At 39.5% G+C, this 18,345-nt stretch overlaps 1 pseudogene; it reads left to right on the top strand.

Moving 5' to 3' along the window:
• The first annotated feature begins 16,327 nt into the window (after positions 1 to 16,327).
• Positions 16,328 to 18,345, top strand: part of LOC147957457 (uncharacterized) — a 53,480-nt pseudogene continuing 51,462 nt past the window's right edge.

Here is an 18,345-nt window from a genome sequence, read left to right as displayed (position 1 = left end):
GTGTTGGTGAAGATGTTGATGGAGATTGACCCCCTCCCGATGAGAGGATCGATGGTGATGACGATGCTGACGATTTCCCCCTCCTAGAGGGATGTTTCCTGACAGAACAGCTCTGCCGAAGCCCTAGATTGGTTCTGCACAGGTTCCGCCTCGAGACGGTGGCGCTTCGTCCCGAAAGCTTCCTCCTGATTTTTTCCAGGTCAAAAGACACCTTATACCAGAAGATGGGCATCGGGGGGCTTCCAGGTGGCCCACGAGGCAGGGGGCGCGCCCTCCACCCTCGTGGACAGGGAGTGGCGCCCCTCTAGTGCTTTCTTCACCCAATATTTTTAATATATTCCAAAACTAACTTCCGTGGAGTTTCAGGACTTTTGGAGTTCTGCAGAATAGGTCTCTAATATTTGCTCCTTTTCCAGCCCAGAATTCCAACTGCCGGCATTCTCCCTCTTCATGTAAACCTTGTAAAATAAGAGAGAAAAGGCATAAGTATTGTGACATAATGTAAAGTAATAGCCCATAATTCAATAAATATCTATATAAAAGCATGATGCAAAATGGACGTATCAACTCCCCCAAGCCTCGCTTGTCCTCAAGCGGAAGCCGATATCGAAAAATATGTCCACATGTTTAGAGATAGAGGTGTCGATAAAATAAAATACGGACATGAGGGCATCATGATCATTCTTAGAATATCAACATATATATACTGTCATATGATTTCTTATGCTGAAGTACCAATCTATTCACAATGTAAAGTATGAATCAGAAACTTCATTGAAAACTAACAAACTATGATCTCAGTCAATGAAGCAATTGAAATTTATCATAACATCAGAAAGAGTCAATATAAGAGCTTTTCAGCACGCCCACATACTCAACTATCATCTAGTCTTTCACAATTGCTAACACTCACGCAATACTTATGGGTATGAAGTTTTAATCAGACACAGAGAAAGATAGGGGTTTATAGTTCTGCCTCCCAACCTTTTACCTCAAGGGTAACGTCAACAATAATGCTTTATGAAAACCCCACATCCAATTGGATATATATATCAGGATCTTTCCAACACATAGTGCTTGCCAAAGGATAAAGTGTAAAAAGGAAAGGTGAAGATCACCATGACTCTTGTATAAGGTACAAGGCAAAAATAAAAGATAGGCCCTTCGCAGAGGGAAGCAGAGGTTGTCATGTGCTTTTATGGTTGGATGCAGAAAATCTTAATGCAAAAGAACGTCACTTTATATTGCCACGTGTGATAGGGACCTTTATTATGCAGTTCATCGCTTTTATTTCTTCCATATCACAAGCTCATATAAAGCTTATTTTCTCCACATTTATAGATCATACATATTTAGAGAGAATTTTTTTATTGCTTTCAACAATGACAACTTACTTGAAGGATCTTACTCAATCCATAGGTAGATATGGTGGACTCTCATGGCAAAACTGGGTTTAAGGATATTTGGAAGCACAAGTAGCTAGTATCTCTACTTGGTGCAAAGAATTTGGCTAGCATGAGGGGGAAAGGCAAGCTCAATATGTTGGATGATCCATGACAATATAATTTATTTCGGATATAAGAAAACATAACACATTGCGTTGTCTTCCATGTCCAACATCAACTTTTTAGCATGTCATATTTTAATGAGTGCTCACAATCATAAAAGATGTCCAAGATAGTATATTCATATGTGAAAACCTCTCTTTCTTTATTACTTCCTATTAATTGCAACGATGACCAAAACTATGTTTGTTAACTCTCAACAACTTCTATTCATCATACTCTTTATATGTGAAGTCATTACTCTCCATAAGATCAATTATGATCTTTTTATTTCTTTTTATTCTTTCCTTTTTTTATTACCTCAAGACCATAGCAAGATAGCAAAGCCCTCGACTCAAAACTAATCTTTGTTATATATAGCTCACGGACTCGATTACATAGATAAGGATCAACACAAAAACTCAAAGCTAGATCATATTAAACATTATTCTACTAGATCAAGATATAACCAAAAGGACCGAACTAATAAAAACGGTAAAGATAAAAGTGTGATGGCGATACGATACCGGGGCGCCTCCCCCAAGTTTGGCAGTTGCCAAGGGGAGTGCCCATACCCATGTGTTTATGTCTCTTTTTTCGGAGGTGGTGATGATGGAGTTGTTGATGATGTAGGCTTGTCGTCCATCTTCCAAGGCATAGGCTCACCATCATAGAAGGATGATCGAGTCTTCGGGATCCTCAAATCTGCAGCCAAACTCATCCTCTTGAATCTATATTCATACTCACAGTTTTGGTTTTGTAGGTCATAGATCTGGGCCTGGAGGTGCTCGATTTTCTCGTGAAGCTTGAAGATGGTCTCCCCAATGTTCTTGGCATCCAACTTGTGGTTGTTGGTGAACTCCGCGATCACCATGTGGTTGGCGTTGAGTCCGCGTTCCACCATCCCCTGGCACTTGAAAACTTGTTGCTCCATTGCTTCGAGTCTTGTCTCCATGCTTCCGGTCCTCCTTGGTCCCTCAACATCGCTAATGTGCAGCACCCCCTCACGCATCTCAATGGTTTGAGGGTGATGCAACACCTCTGCGAGGTAGGGGTTGATGACATTCTCAAAAAACTTGTCCTTGGGGGCGCTTGAAGACGTCATGGTGATCTAGATATGTTAGAAAAACAGCTCAAAACAAAAGCAGGAAATATTTGCGTGGTACGGTGGTCAAAACCTTCAGGAGATTATATAATGAATTTTTACCGACCAAAAGAAGTATCATGCAAGAAAACAGAGTCCGGAGGGCACACGAGGTGCCCATGAGGTAGGGGGGTGCGCCCTCCACCCTCGTGGATGCCTCGTGTCCTTCCCTGACTACTTATTGTTTTCCTATTTTCTTAAATATTCCAACAGAGAAAAATTGCTATTAGAACTGTTTTGGAGTCGGTTTACTTACTGTACCACATACCTATTCCTTTTCGGAGTCTAAAATGTTCTGGAAAGTGTCTCTTATGTATTCCTCCGGGGTTACGGTTTCAATAACATTAGTTTCAACATTTATGGGATTACTTGAGATATAATGTTTGATTCTTTGACCGTTCACCACCTTTGGATTTGTGCCTTCGAAGTTGTTGATTTTTATGGCACCAGAACGATAGACCTCCTCGATAACGTAAGGACCTTCCCATTTAGAGAGAAGTTTTCCTGCAAAAAATCTTAAACGGGAGTTGTATTACAAAACATAATCACCTATATTAAACTCATGCTTTTGTAGCCTTTTGTCATGCCATCTTTTAACTTTTTCTTTAAACAGTTTGGCATTGTCATAGGCCTGGGTTCTCCACTCATCAAGTGAGCTAGTGTCAAATAGTCTCTTCTCACCGGCAAGTTCGAAGTCATAATTGAGCTCTTTAATGGCCCAATATGCCTTATGTTCTAGTTCGAGAGGTAAGTCACATGTTTTTCCATAAACCATTTTATACGGAGACATACCCATAGGATTTTTATATGCAGTTCTATAGGCCCATAATGCATCATCAAGTTTCTTGGACCAATTCTTTCTAGATCTATTAACAGTCTTTTGCAAAATTAATTTAATCTCCCTATTACTCAGTTCTACTTGACCACTAGACTGTGGGTGGTATGGAGATGCAATTCTATGATTAACATCATACTTAGCAATTATTTTACGAAAAACGCCATGAATAAAATGTGAACCGCCATCAGTCATTAAGTATCTAGGGACTCCAAACCTCGGAAAAATAACTTCTTTAAGAATCTTAATAGAGGTGTTATTATCAGCACTACTAGTTGGAATAGCTTCTACCCACTTAGTAACGTAATCAACAGCAACTAAAATATGTGTATACCCATTAGAGGAAGGAAACGCTCCATATAATCAAAGCCCCAAAGATCAAATGGTTCAATAACAAGTGAATAATTCATAGGCATTTCTTGATGTCTACTAATATTACTGATTCTTTGACATTCATCACAAGACAAGACAAACTTACGGGCATCTTTGAAAAGAGTAGGCCAATAAAAACCGAATTGCAATACCTTATGTGCAGTTCTATCTCCATCGTGGCGTCCTCCATAAGCCTCAGAGTGACACTTGTGTAGGATTTGTTCCTGTTCATGCTCAGGTACACAACGTCTAATAGCACCATCTACTCCTTCTTTATAAAGGTGTGGGTCATCCCAGAAGTAATGTCTTAAATCATAGAAGAACTTTTTCTTTTGCTGGTATGTGAAACTTTAATGTCCTTGGGACACGACATCTTTTCAATAGCATCAACTTTAGCTTTATAAACTTCAATACCTCTTTCAGAAAATTTATGCCCCAAGACAATACCTTCATTAACCATAAAGTGGCACTTCTCCCAATTCAAGACAAGATTAGTTTCCTGACATCTCTGCAAAACTCGATCAAGGTTGCTTAAGAAATTATCAAATGAAGTTCCATACACGGAGAAATCATCCATGAAAACCTCAACAATCTTTTCACAAAAGTCAGAGAATATAGTTGTCATACATCTTTGAAAGGTAGCAGGTGCATTACATAAACCAAAAGGCATACGTCTATAAGAAAAGTTACCGAAAGGGCAAGTAAAAGTGGTCTTATCCTGATCCTCTTTTGACACAGGTATTTGAGAGAAACCAGAATAACCATCTAGAAAGCAAAAATGTGTATGTTTGGATAATCTTTCTAGCATTTGATCAATAAAAGGTAAAGGGTGATGATCCTTTCCAGTAGCTTTATTTAATTTGCGGAAATCAATTACCATTCTATAACCTATAACAATTCTTTGTGGGATCAATTCATCTTTATCATTAGGAACAACAGTAATACCTCTCTTTTTAGGGACACAATGGACAGGACTTACCCACTGACTATCAGCCACAGGATAAATTATACCTGCCTCCAGAAGCTTTAGTATTTCATTTCTTACCACTTCTTCCATCTTAGAATTTAACCGTCGTTGGTGATCTACAACCGGTTTAGCGTCTTTTTCCAATTTTATTTTGTGCTGGCATAGAGTGGGACTAATGCCCTTATGATCATCAAGAGTATATCCAATAGCAGTGCGGTGCTTCTTCAGAGTTTTCAATAATTTCTCTTCTTCTTGGTCTGAAAGGTTAGCACTAATAATAACAAGATATATCTTCTTTTCATCAAGATAAGCATATTTAAGAGTATCAGGTAATGGTTTAAGCTCAAACATGGGATCACCCTTAGGTGGAGGAGGATCCCCTAGAATTTCAGCAGGCAAGTTGTGTTTCAAAATAGGTCCCTGTTTAAAGAATACTTCATCTATTTCCCTTCTTTCATTCATGAACATATCATTTTCATGGTCTAGCAAATATTGTTCTAAAGGATCATTAGGAGGCACGACAATAGAAGCAAGACCAATAATTTCATCTTTACTAGGCAATTCTTTATCGTGGGGTTGTCTATGAAATTTAGCAAAATTAAAATCATGAGACATATCCCCTAAACCAACAGTAACAATATCCTTTTCGCAATCTATCCTAGCATTAACATTATTCAAGAAGGGTCTACCAAATATAATGGGACAAAAGTCATCTTGTGGGGAACCAAGAACAAGAAAATCAGTAGGACATTTAACTTTTACCACACAAGACTTCAACATCTCTAACAATCCCAACTGATGAAATAGTATCTCTAATGGCAAGCTTAATTGTAACATCAATATCTTCTATCTCAGTAGGTGCAATATCATGCATAATTTATTTGTATAAGGAATGAGGTATTGCACTCGCACTAGCACCCATAACACATAAGCCATGATAACAATGATCTCCTATTTTAACAGAAACAACGGGCATGCCGACAACAGGTCTATGTTTATTTTTAGTATCGGGTCTAGCAATTCTAGCAGCTTCATTACAGAAGTAAATAACATGCCCATCAATATTATCGACCAAGAGGTCCTTAACCATAGCAATAACAGGTTCAACTTTAATTTGCTCAGAGGGTGTAGAAGTTTTAACATTACTCTTATGAACCACAGTTGAAGCTTTAGCATGATCCTTTATTCTAATAGGGAAAAGTGGTTTCTCAATATAAGCGGTAGGAACAATACGATCAACATTATAAGTGATTGTCTTTTCTTCAACTTTAATAGGTTCAGCTACTTTTACTTCAATGGGAGGATGATATTTAAACCACTTCTCCTTAGGGATATCAACATGAGTAGCAAATGATTCACAGAAAGAAGCTACTATCTTAGAGTCAAGCCCATATTTAGTGCTAAATTCATGAAAAGCATTGGTATCCATAAAAGATTTAACACAATCAAACTTAGGTGTTATACCTGACTCCTTACCTTCGCCAAGTTCCCAATCTTCAGAGTTGTGTTTAATTCTTTCCAATAAATCCAATTTGAATTCAATAGTCTTCATCATAAAAGAACCAGTACAAGAAGTATCGAGCATGGATCGATTATTGAGAAAAAGCCGAGCATAAATTTTTTGAATAATAATTTCTCTTGAGAGCTCATGATTGGGGCATGAATATAACATTGACTTAAGCCTCCCCAAGCTTGAGCGATACTTTCTCCTTCGCGAGGCCAAATATTATATATATAATTACGATCACAATGAACCAGATGCATAGGATAAAACTTCTGATGAAATTCCAATTTCAATCGGTTGCAGTTCCATGATCCAATATCATCACATAGCCTAAACCATGTCAATTCCTTTCCCTTCAAAGATAAATGGAAGACCTTCTTCTTGATAACATCCTCGGGCATACCTGCAAGCTTAAATAATCCACAAACTTCATCCACAGATTAGGTGCATATCGGGATGTAATGTTCCATCTCCTCTAAAAGGATTAGCTAGCAGTTTCACTATCATACCCGAAGGAATTTCAAAGTAAATATTTTCAGTAGGTTGAGGAGCAACTCTTTTCTCTACTGGTCAGGGTGAAGATACCCCGAATAAGCCCCTCAAAGGATTATTTTCCATAGTAACAAGTGACAGTAAATTTCAGCACACTATATAAAATTTTCCTTACCAAATTCCACCTACCAAAGGCACTTCACTCCCCGGCAACGGCGCCAGAAAAGAGTCTTGATGACCAACAAGTATAGGGGATCTATCGTAGTCCTTTCGATAAGTAAGAGTGTCAAAACCAACGAGGAGCAGAAGGAAATGACAAGTGGTTTTTAGTAAGGTATTCTCTGCAAGCATTGAAATTATCAGTAACAGATAGTTTTGTGATAAGGTAATTCGTAACGGGTAACAAGTAACAAAAGTAAGCAAGGTGCACCAAGGTGGCCCAATCCTTTTTGTAGCAAAGGACAAGCCTGGACATACTCTTATATAAAGGAAAGCGCTCCCGAGGACACATGGGAATTATCGTCAAGCTACTTTTCATCATGCTCATATGATTCGCGTTCGTTACTTTGATAATTTGATATGTGGGTAGACCGATGCTTGGGTACTGCCCTTCCTTGGACAAGCATCCCACTTATGATTAACCCCTCTCGCAAGCATCCGCAACTACGAAAGAAGAATTAAGGTAAACCTAACCATATCATGAAACATGTGGATCCAAATCAGCCCCTTACGAAGCAACGCACAAACTGCGGTTTAAGCTTCTATCACTCTAGAAACCCATCATCTATTTATTACTTCCCAATGCCTTCCCCTATGCCCAAACATTGGTGAAGTGTCATGTAGTCGACGTTCACATAACACCACTAGAGGAAAGACAACATACATCTCATCAAAATATCGAACGAATACCAAATTCACACGACTACTTATAACAAGACTTCTCCCATGTCCTCAGGAACAAATGTAACTACTCACAAATCATATTCATGTTCATAATCAGAGGGGTATTAATATGCATAAAGGATATGAACATATAATCTTCCACCGTATAAACCAACTAGCATCAATTACAAGGAGTAATCAACACTACTAGCAACCCACAAGTACCAATATGAGGTTTTGAGACAAAGATCGGATACAAGAGATGAACTAGGGTTTGAGAGGAGATGGTGCTGGTGAAGATGTTGATGGAGATTGACCCCCTCCCGATAAGAGGATCAATGGTGATGACGATGGTGATGATTTCCCCCTCTCGGAGGGATGTTTCCCCGGCAGAACAACTCTGTCGGAGCCCTAGATTGGTTCTGCCCAGGTTCCGCCTCGAGACGGTGGCGCTTCTCTTGAAAGCTTCCTCCTGATTTTCTCCAGGGCAAAAGACACCTTATACCAGAAGATGGGCATCGGGGGGCTTCCAGGTGGCCCACGAGGCAGGAGGCGCGCCCACGGGGGTAGGGCGCGCCCTCCACCCTCGTGGACAAGGAGTAGCCCCCTCTGGTGCTTTCTTCGCCCAATATTTTTAATATATTCAAAAACTGACTTTCGTGAAGTTTCAGGACTTTTGGAGTTGTGCAGAATAGGTCTCTAATAATTGCTCCTTTTCCAGCCCAGAATTCCAACTGCCGGCATTCTCCCTCTTCATGTGAACCTTGTAAAATAAGAGAGAAAAGGCATAAGTATTGTGACATAATGTGAAGTAATAGCCCATAATGCAATAAATATCGCTATAAAAGCATGATGCAAAATTGACGTATCATAAAACTACTTTCCCTGATCCATATCAGCCCTTTGTTTCGTAATGAAAAGAAAATGCTTTTTTTAAGAGAGGCCATCATGGGTTACATCATCCGTTAGTTTACCAAGGAGAAAACTAGGGGGATCACCATCGCAAATAGTAGAAAGTTTATTATGAAAACTAAATTGAGCTAGTTCATGGACAACACTATTAGCCTCTCTAAAACATTGCATAAAATTGAAATTTGCTATATCCGTGGTCAAGTCCAAGATTTCCGCATATATTGTTGTTGCAACATCTCATTAATGATCATGTCTAGTGCAAAAATTGACTACCTCCAAAGAATTTGATTCCACTTCAATAGCATGAAATCCCTCATTGCCACAGCTTCTGATGCAACAACATTAGAAGCTATAGGGTAGTATATGCATGAGGCGGTAATGAAATTACCCCTGACTAGTTGAGTGCCCGTGCATTGCTACGAAACAATAAATTTATGTTGTTCACCATTATTGCTAGCCACTGACTCTGGTTCAACCTTGTCAGTTGTCTCGCCACCATCGTTATAAATCCCTTGTTCCTCATCGTCGTCAACCAACGGAGGAGGGGTTTCCTGTCGCCCTAGCAACCGCTCCACTAAAAGCGTTCATCGCATAAAATGTCGCCTTATACTTTCTTGTCCTATACAATGTACCACTAAAACAAAATACATGTGCCTCATACTTGAATTTCAGCTGAACATGAACGAGTCAATATAAATTTATATCCTCATGCTCTTGATCAAAACTCATACAAGTTGAAGGATATTGGACCCCAAATAAATGCTCAAAGTTATCGAGGAACTATAAATTTAGGCAGAGATAATTATATACACGTGCAACGCTATGAAACATCACAAAAATATAACAAAAAATCTAATAGAGCATCTTACCTACATTCTCCCTCTTCAATCATGCATCATATTTCCTTCTTTCTTTCTCTATGTTTGCTCGGGTTTTCATTTGAGGGTTCCTCTATGTTTGCTCATGGTTAGCTCCGCAATATCTGCTCCGGTGGATTTCAGGCTAATCTATATAAGCGGCATTTTCTCAGTCGTTGTTTATGACCTTTCCCATTAGTTGTGATCTGGATCTACAAGGTAACAACTTTTTGAAGGGGAACGTAGTAATTTCAAAAAAAATCCTACGCACACGCAAGATCATGGTGATGCATAGCAACGAGAGGGAAGAGTATCGTCCACGTACCCTCGTAGACCGTAAGTGGAAGCGTTATGAGAACGTAGTTGATGTAGTCGAACGTCTTCACGATCCTACCGATCCAAGTACCGAACGCACGACACCTCCGAGTTCAGCACACGTTCAGCTCGATGACGTCCCACGAACTCTGATCCAGCAGAGCTTCACGGGAGAGTTCCGTCAGCACGATGGCGTGATGACGGTGATGATGTTGCTACCAACGCAGGGCTTCGCCTAAGCACCGCTATGATATGATCGAGGTGGATTATGGTGGAGGGGGGCACCGCACACGGCTAAGGGATCAATGATCAACTTGTGTGTCTATGGGGTGCCCCCTGGCCACGTATATAAAGGAGTGGAGGAGGGGAGGGGCTGGCCCTCTCTATGGCGCGCCCTAGGGGAGTCCTACTCCCACCGGGAGTAGGATTCCCCCTTTCCTACACTAGTAGAAAACAGGGCTTTCATTCGGGCCAGATAAACCCATTAGTCCCGGTTCAGTCACGAACCGGGACTAATGTGAGCATTGGTCCTGGTTCATGCAGCTAAAGGCATTAGTCCCAGTTCAAATGAGCCCTTTAGTCCCGGTTTGAGACACGAACCGGGACTAAAGGGTGCGATGCCCTTTAGTCCCGGTTCGTATCTCAAACCAGGACTAAAGGGTGTTCGTGTGTCAAACCGGGACTAAAGGTCCCCCATTTTCAAATTCTACACCCCCACGCCCCCGTGGACCGCCTTTTCAGTTTTGTAAAAAGCAAAATAAAATGATAAAAACTTCAAGAAATAAAATTCTTCGAGGTGTAGTTATATTACTACATCTACTAGTTAGGAAAATTAAAAAACATAAATTTGGACATATTTTGCAAAAAAATGTCATGAAAAAGTAAAACGGCTATAACTTTTGCATACAATGTCGAAAAACCGTATAATATATCAAAATGTTCAGCACGAAAATCCGCATCCGATTTTGACCGCCTACGGCCTGTTTGCAAAATTTTAGAATCCTCAAATTCTAAAAGGAAAAAAATTATGCTCAAATTTCATTTTCTTTGTTTGAATTTTGGTTAAATTAGGTCAAACTTTGGTCAAACTACTTATTCTAGAAGTATTAGTGTTACTAAATAATTATTCAAGAATATTAGTGTTACTAAATAATTATTACTGTTTTTTTGAATTTTGGTCAAACTGTGGTCAAACTATGGTCAAACTACTTATTCAAGAAATATTAGTGTTACTACATAATTATTCAAGAATACTAGTGTTACTAAATAATTATTTCAATTTTTTGAATTTTGGTGAAATCTGGTCAAACTATGGTCAAACTACTTATTTAAGAAATATTAGTGTTACTAAATAATTATTGTTTTTTAGAATAATAGTTTCAAACTAGTGAAACATGTGACTTCATGCTCAATCTAAACTCCTGTGGGTTAATAGGATTGACATCTTACTATTGTCAGGAAAACAACAAGTGCAAACTTGGAAACGAGGGGGAATAGAACCCGGAAGTTAAGCGTGCTCAGGCTGGAATAGTGAGAGGATGGGTGACCGGCCGGGAAGTTAAATGATTTGGAATGATGAGGGGTGATTAGAGATTAGAGGTTAAATAGAGCAGTGATGAGGGGTGATTAGAGATTAAATTGAAAAATAATAAAGAAATTTGAAAATTGAATTTAAAAAAATCATTTTTTTCGTAAAAATACCTTTAGTACCGGTTGGTGTTACCAACCGGGACTAAAGGTGGAGCTCCAGACAGCGGCCACGTGGACGGCCTTTAGTCCCGGTTCGTGTAAGAACCGGGACTAAAGGGGAAGGCTTTAGTAACGACCCTTTAGTCCCGGTTCCAGAACCGGGACTAAAGGCCCTCTAGAACCGGGACAAATGGCCCTTTTTCTACTAGTGCTAGTAGAACTAGGAGCCCTTCCAAGTAGTAGGAGTAGGAGAGAAGGAAACGGAAAAGATAAGAGAAGGAAGGAGGGGGTGCCGCCCCTCCCCCTAGTCCAATTTGGACTAAGCCTTGGGGGGCGCGCAGCCTCCTTTCTCTCTTTCCCCTAAAGCCCAATAAGGCCCATATACTCCCCGGCGAATTCTCGTAACTCTCTGGTACTCCGAAAAATACCCGAATCACTCGGAACCTTTCCGATGTCCGAATATAGTCGTCCAATATATCAACCTTTACGTCTCGATCATTTCGAGACTCCTCGTAATGTCCCTGATCTCATCTGGGACTCCAAACTACCTTCGGTACATCAAAACACATAAACTCGTATTACCGATCGTCACCGAACATTAAGCGTGCGGACCCTACGGGTTTGAGAACTATGTAGACATGACCGGGACACATCTCCGGTCAATAACCAATAGCGGAACCTGGATGCTCATATTGGCTCCTACATATTCTATGAAGATCTTTATCGGTCAAACTGCATAACAACATACGTTGTTCCCTTTGTCATCGGTATGTTACTTGCCCGAGATTCGGTCATCAGTATCTCAATACCTAGTTCAATCTCATTACCGAAAAGTATCTTTACTCGTTCCGTAATACATCATCCTGCAACTAACTCACTAGTTACAATGCTTGCAAGGCTTATAGTGATGTGCATTACCGAGTGGGCCCAGAGATACCTCTCCGACAATCGGAGTGACAAATCCTAATCTCGAAATACGCCAACTCAACAAGTACCTTCAGAGACACCTGTAGAGCACCATTATAATCACCCAGTTACGTTGTGACGTTTGGTAGCACACAAAGTGTTCCTCTGGTAAACGGGAGTTGCATAATCTCATAGTCATAGGAACATGTATAAGTCATGAAGAAAGCAATAGCAACATACTAAATGATCAAGTGCTAAGCTAACGGAATGGGTCAGGTCAATCACATCATTCTCCTAATGATGTGATCCCGTTAATCAAATGACAACTCATGCCTATGGCTAGGAAACATAACCATCTTTGATCAACGAGCTAGTCAAGTAGAGGCATACTAGTGACACTCTGTTTGTCTATGTATTCACACATGTACTAAGTTTCCGGTTAATACAATTCTAGCATGAATAATAAACATTTATCATGATATAAGGTAATAAATAATAACTTTATTATTGCCTCGAGGGCATATTTCCTTCATTCTCCCACTTGCATTAGAGTCAATAATCTAGTTCACATCTTTATGTGATTAGTTCACATCTCCATGTGACTAATACCCAAAGGGTTTACTAAAGTCAATAATCTAGTTCACATCGCTATGTGATTAACACCCAAAGAGTGATCATGTTTTGCTTGTGAGAGAAGTTCAGTCTACGGGTCTGCAACATTCAGATCCGTATGTATTTTGCAAATTTCTATGTCAACAATGCTCTGCACGGAGCTACTCTAGCTAATTGCTCCCACTTTCAATATGTATCTAGATCGAGACTTAGAGTCATCCAGATTGGTGTCAAAGCTTGCATGGACGTAACTCTTTACGACGAACCTTTTGTCACCTCCATAATCGAGAAACATATCCTTATTTCGCTAAGGATAAGTTTGACCGCTATCTGGTGACCTACTATTGTACTCCCTTGCCAAACTCAGTGTAGGGTATACAATAGATCTGGTACACAACATGGCATACTTTATAGAACCTATGGCCGCGGCATAGGGAATGACTTTCATTCTCTTTCTATCTTCTGTTGTGGTCGGGCTTTGAGTCTTACTCAATTTCACACCTTGTAACACAGGCAAGAACTCTTTCTTTGACTGTTCCATTTTGAACTACTTCAAAAACTTGTCAAGGTATATTCTCATTGAAAAACTTATCAAGTGTATTTGATCTATCTCTATAGATCTTGATGCTCAATATGTAAGCAGCTTCATCGAGGGTCTTTCTTTGAAAAACTCTTTTCAAACACTCCTTTATGCTTTCCAGGAAATTCTACATTATTTCCGATCAACAATATGTCATTCACATATACTTATCAGAAATGCAGTAGTGCTCCCACTCACTTTCTTGTAAATACAGGTTCACCGCAAGTCTGTATAAAACTATATGCTTTGATCACTTTATCAAAGCATATATTCCAACTCTGAGATGCTTGCACCAGTCTATAGAAGGATCGCTGGAGCTTGCTCACTTTGTTAGCACCTTTAGGATCGACAAAACCTTCTGGTTGCATCATATACAACTCTTCTTTTAAGAAATCCATTAAGGAATACAGTTTTGACATCCATTTGCCAGATTTCATAAAATGCGGCAACTGCTAAAATGATCCGGATAGACTTTTAAGCATCGCTACAACTTAGAAAATCTCATTGTAGTCAACACCTTGAACTTGTCGAAAACATTTTGCGACAATTCGAGCTTTGTAGATACTAACACTACTATCAGCGCCCGTCTTCCTCTTGAAGATCCATTTATTCTTAATGACTCACCGGTCACCGGGAAAGTCAATCAAAGTCCATACTTTGTACCCATACATGGATCCCATCTCAGATTTCATGGCCTCAAGCCATTTCGCGGAATCTGGGCTCATCATCGCTTCCTCATAGTTCGTAGGTTCATCATGGTCTAGTAACATGATTTCCAGAACAGGATTACTGTACCACTCTAGTGCGAATCTCACTTTGGTTGAACTACGAGGCTCAGTAGTAACTTGATCTGAAGTTACATGATCATCATCATTAGCTTCCTTACTAATTGGTGTAGGAGTCACATGAACAGATTTCTGTGATGAACTACTTTCCAATAAGGGAGCAGGTACAGTTACCTCATCAAGCTCTACTTTCCTCCCACTCACTTCTTTTGAGAGAAACTTCTTCTCTAGAAAGGATCCACTCTTAGCAACAAAGATATTGCCTTTCGGATCTGTGATAGAAGGTGTACCCAACAATTTCTTTTGGGTATCCTATGAAGACACACTTCTCCGATTTAGGTTTGTGCTTATCAGGCTGAAACTTTTTCACATAAGCATCACAACCCCGAACTTTAAGAAACGACAGCTTAGGTTTCTAGCCAAACCATAGTTTATACGGTTGATACGTCTCCGTCGTATCTACTTTTCCAAACACTTTTGCCCTTGTTTTGGACTCTAACTTGCATGATTTGAATGGAACTAACCCGTACTGACATTGTTTTCAGTAGAATTACCATGGTGTTATTTATGTGAAGAAACAAAAGTTCTCGGAATGACCTGAAAATTCACGGAACATCTTTTTTGAAAATAATAAAAAATCCTTGCAAAAGATGAAGACGAGGGGGCCCACACCCTAGCCACGAGGGTGGGGGCGCGCCTGCCCCCCTAGGGCGTGCCCCCTACCTCGTGGGCCCCCTGGAGCTCCTCCGACCTCAACTCCAACTCTATATATTTGGTTTCGAAGAGAAAAAATAAGAGAGAAGGATTCATCGCGTTTGGAGCCGCCGCCAAGCCCTAAAACCTCTCAGGAGGGCTGATCTGGAGTCCGTTCGGGGCTCCAGAGAGGGGAATCCGTCGCCATCGTCATCATCAACCCATCCTCCATCACCAATTTCATGATGCTCACCGCCGTGCGTGAGTAATTCCATCGTAGGCTTGCTGGACGGTGATGGGTTGGATGAGATTTATCATGTAATCGAGTTAGTTTTGTTAGGGTTTGATCCCTAGTATCCACTATGTTCTGAGATTGATGTTGCTATGACTTTGCTATGCTTAATGCTTGTCACTAGGGCCCGAGTGCCATGATTTCATATCTGAACCTATTATGTTTTCATCAATATATGAGAGTTCTTGATCCTATCTTGCAAGTCTATAGTCACCTATTATGTGTTATGATCCGTTAACCCCGAAGTGACAATAATCGGGATACTTACCGGTGATGACCGTAGCTTGAGGAGTTCATGTATTCACTATGTGTTAATGCTTTGGTCCGATACTCTATTAAAAGGAGGCCTTAATATCCCTTAGTTTCCGTTAGGACCCCGCAGCCATGGGAGGGTAGGACAAAAGATGTCATGCAAGTTCTTTTCCATAAGCACGTATGACTATATTCAGAATACATGCCTACATTACATTGATGAATTAGAGCTAGTTCTGTGTCACCCTAAGTTATGACTGTTACATGATGAACCGCATCCGGCATAATTCTCTATCACCGATCCATTGCCTACGAGCTTTCCATATATTATTCTTCGCTTATTTACTTTCCCGTTGCTATTGTTACAATCACTACAAAATACCAAAAACATTACTTTTGCTATCATTACCTTTTGCTACCGTTACCACTACTATCATATTACTTTGCTACTAAATACTTTGCTGTAGATATTAAGTTTCCAGGTGTGGTTAAATTGACAACTCAGCTGCTAATACTTGAGAATATTCTTTGGCTCTCCTTGTGTCGAATCAATAAATTTGGGTTGAATACTCTATCCTCGAAAACTGTTGCGATCCCCTATACTTGTGGGTTATCAAGACTATTTTCTGCCGCCGTTGCCGGGGAGCATAGCTCTATTATTTGAGTCACTTGGGATTTATATCTGCTTATCATTATGAAGAACTTGAGAGATCCAAAAACCAAGATTTATCCCTCAACTACGAGGGGAGGTAAGGAACTGCCATCTAGCTCTGCACTTGATTCACCTTCTGTTTTGAGTAAGCTTGCGACACCTAAACCTGCTTCTGCTATTCGTTCTGATATGTCGCATGTTATTGATGATTCCACTTCTGTTATGCATGATACTTATGATGAAACTACTTCTACACTTGATACTACTGTGCCACTTGGTGAATTTCTTGATGAACAACTTGCTAGGGTTAGAGAGAATGAAATTATTGAAACTAATTATATTGAAGATAGTGATGATGAAGACTCTCCCCCTAATACTTATGAATTGCCTGTTGTTCCTGAGGGTTATATTCTGGATGAAGAATCTACTAGAGCTATTCTTGCTTGTAATAATAGAAGTGATCTTAAGAAATTATTAGCTAAATGGAAGCGGCAATCTCTTAATGCTAGAATGAAACCTCACCCTACTTTTGCTACTTCACCTATCTGTGTTATTGATAAGGATTATGAATTCTCTGTTGATCCTGATATAATTACTTTGGTTGAATCTCATCCTTTTCATGGCTATGAATCTGAAACTGTTGTGGCACATCTTACTAAATTAAATGATATAGCCACCCTGTTCACTAATGATGAGAGAACTCGCTACTTTTATATCCTTAAAATATTTCCGTTCTCATTAAAGGGTGATGCTAAGATATGGTTTAATTCTCTTGATCCTGGTTGTGTGCGTAGTCCCCAGGATATGATTTATTACTTCTCTGCTAAATATTTCCCTGCTCATAAGAAACAAGCTGCTTTCAGGGATATATATAATTTTGTGCAAATTGAAGAAGAGAGTCTCCCGCAAGCTTGGGGGAGGCTTCTCTAATTACTTAATGCTTTGCCTAATCATCCTCTTAAGAAAAATGAAATACTTGATATCTTTTATAATGGACTAACCGATGCTTCTAGAGATTACTTGGATAGTTGTGCTGGTTCTGTTTTCAGGGAAAGAACACCGGATGAAGCTGAAATTCAATTGAATAATATGTTGACAAATGAAAATAATTGGACACTTCCTGAGCCTATTCCGAAACCAACTCCGAAGAAGAGAGGTGTTCTATTTCTCAGTCCTGAAGATATGCAAGAGGCAAAGAAATCTATGAAAGAAAAAGGTACTAAAGCTGAAGATGTTAAGAATTTACCTCCTATTGAAGAAATACACGGTCTTAATTTACCGGCTATTGAAGAAACATATGATCTTAATCCATTACCTATTGAAGAAATTCATGGTCTTGATAACCCGACACAGGTAGTAAAGGTAAATTCTCTCTATAGATATGACAAAGCTGAAATCCCATTTACCAAGTTTGCTAGTCCATGCTTATATGAGTTTGATAAATTTATGGTTAAGCAAGAAGATTTTAATGCTTACTTTGGTAGACAATTGAAATACAATTCAAATATGCTTGAACACTTGGGTGATTGTATGGCTAATGTTAAAGGTGAACTTAAGCTTATTAGTAAACATGCTTCTATGGTTACCACTCAAGTAGAACAAATACTTAAAGCTCAAAATGATTTTCTCAATGAATTGAATAGTAAGAAAAATGATAATGCTGTTAGAGTTATGACTAGAGGTGGTAGAATGACTCAGGAACCTTTGTATCCTGAAGGCCACCCTAAGAGAATTGAGCAAGATTCTCAGAGAAATAATATAGATGCACCTAGTCCTTCTAAAAAGAAGAAAAAGAAAAATGATAGGACTTTGCATGCTTCTAGTGAACCTGTTATTGATACACCTGAGAAACCAAATGATATTTCTATTTCTGATGCTGAAACACAATCTAGTAATGAGCCTGAAAATAGTGATAATGTTACTAATAATGTTCATGATGATGCTCAACCTAGTAATGATAATGATGTAGAAATTGAACCCGTTGTTGATCTTGATAACCCACAATCAAAGAATCAACGTTATGATAAGAAAGACTTTGTTGCTAGGAAACACGGAAAGGA

The sequence above is a fragment of the Triticum urartu genome, chromosome 7A (assembly GCF_056163025.1).
Source record: "Triticum urartu cultivar PI428250 chromosome 7A, HENAU_Tu73, whole genome shotgun sequence".
In the NCBI taxonomy this organism is placed as follows: domain Eukaryota; kingdom Viridiplantae; phylum Streptophyta; class Magnoliopsida; order Poales; family Poaceae; genus Triticum; species Triticum urartu.
This window is presented reverse-complemented; position numbering and strand designations above follow the sequence as displayed.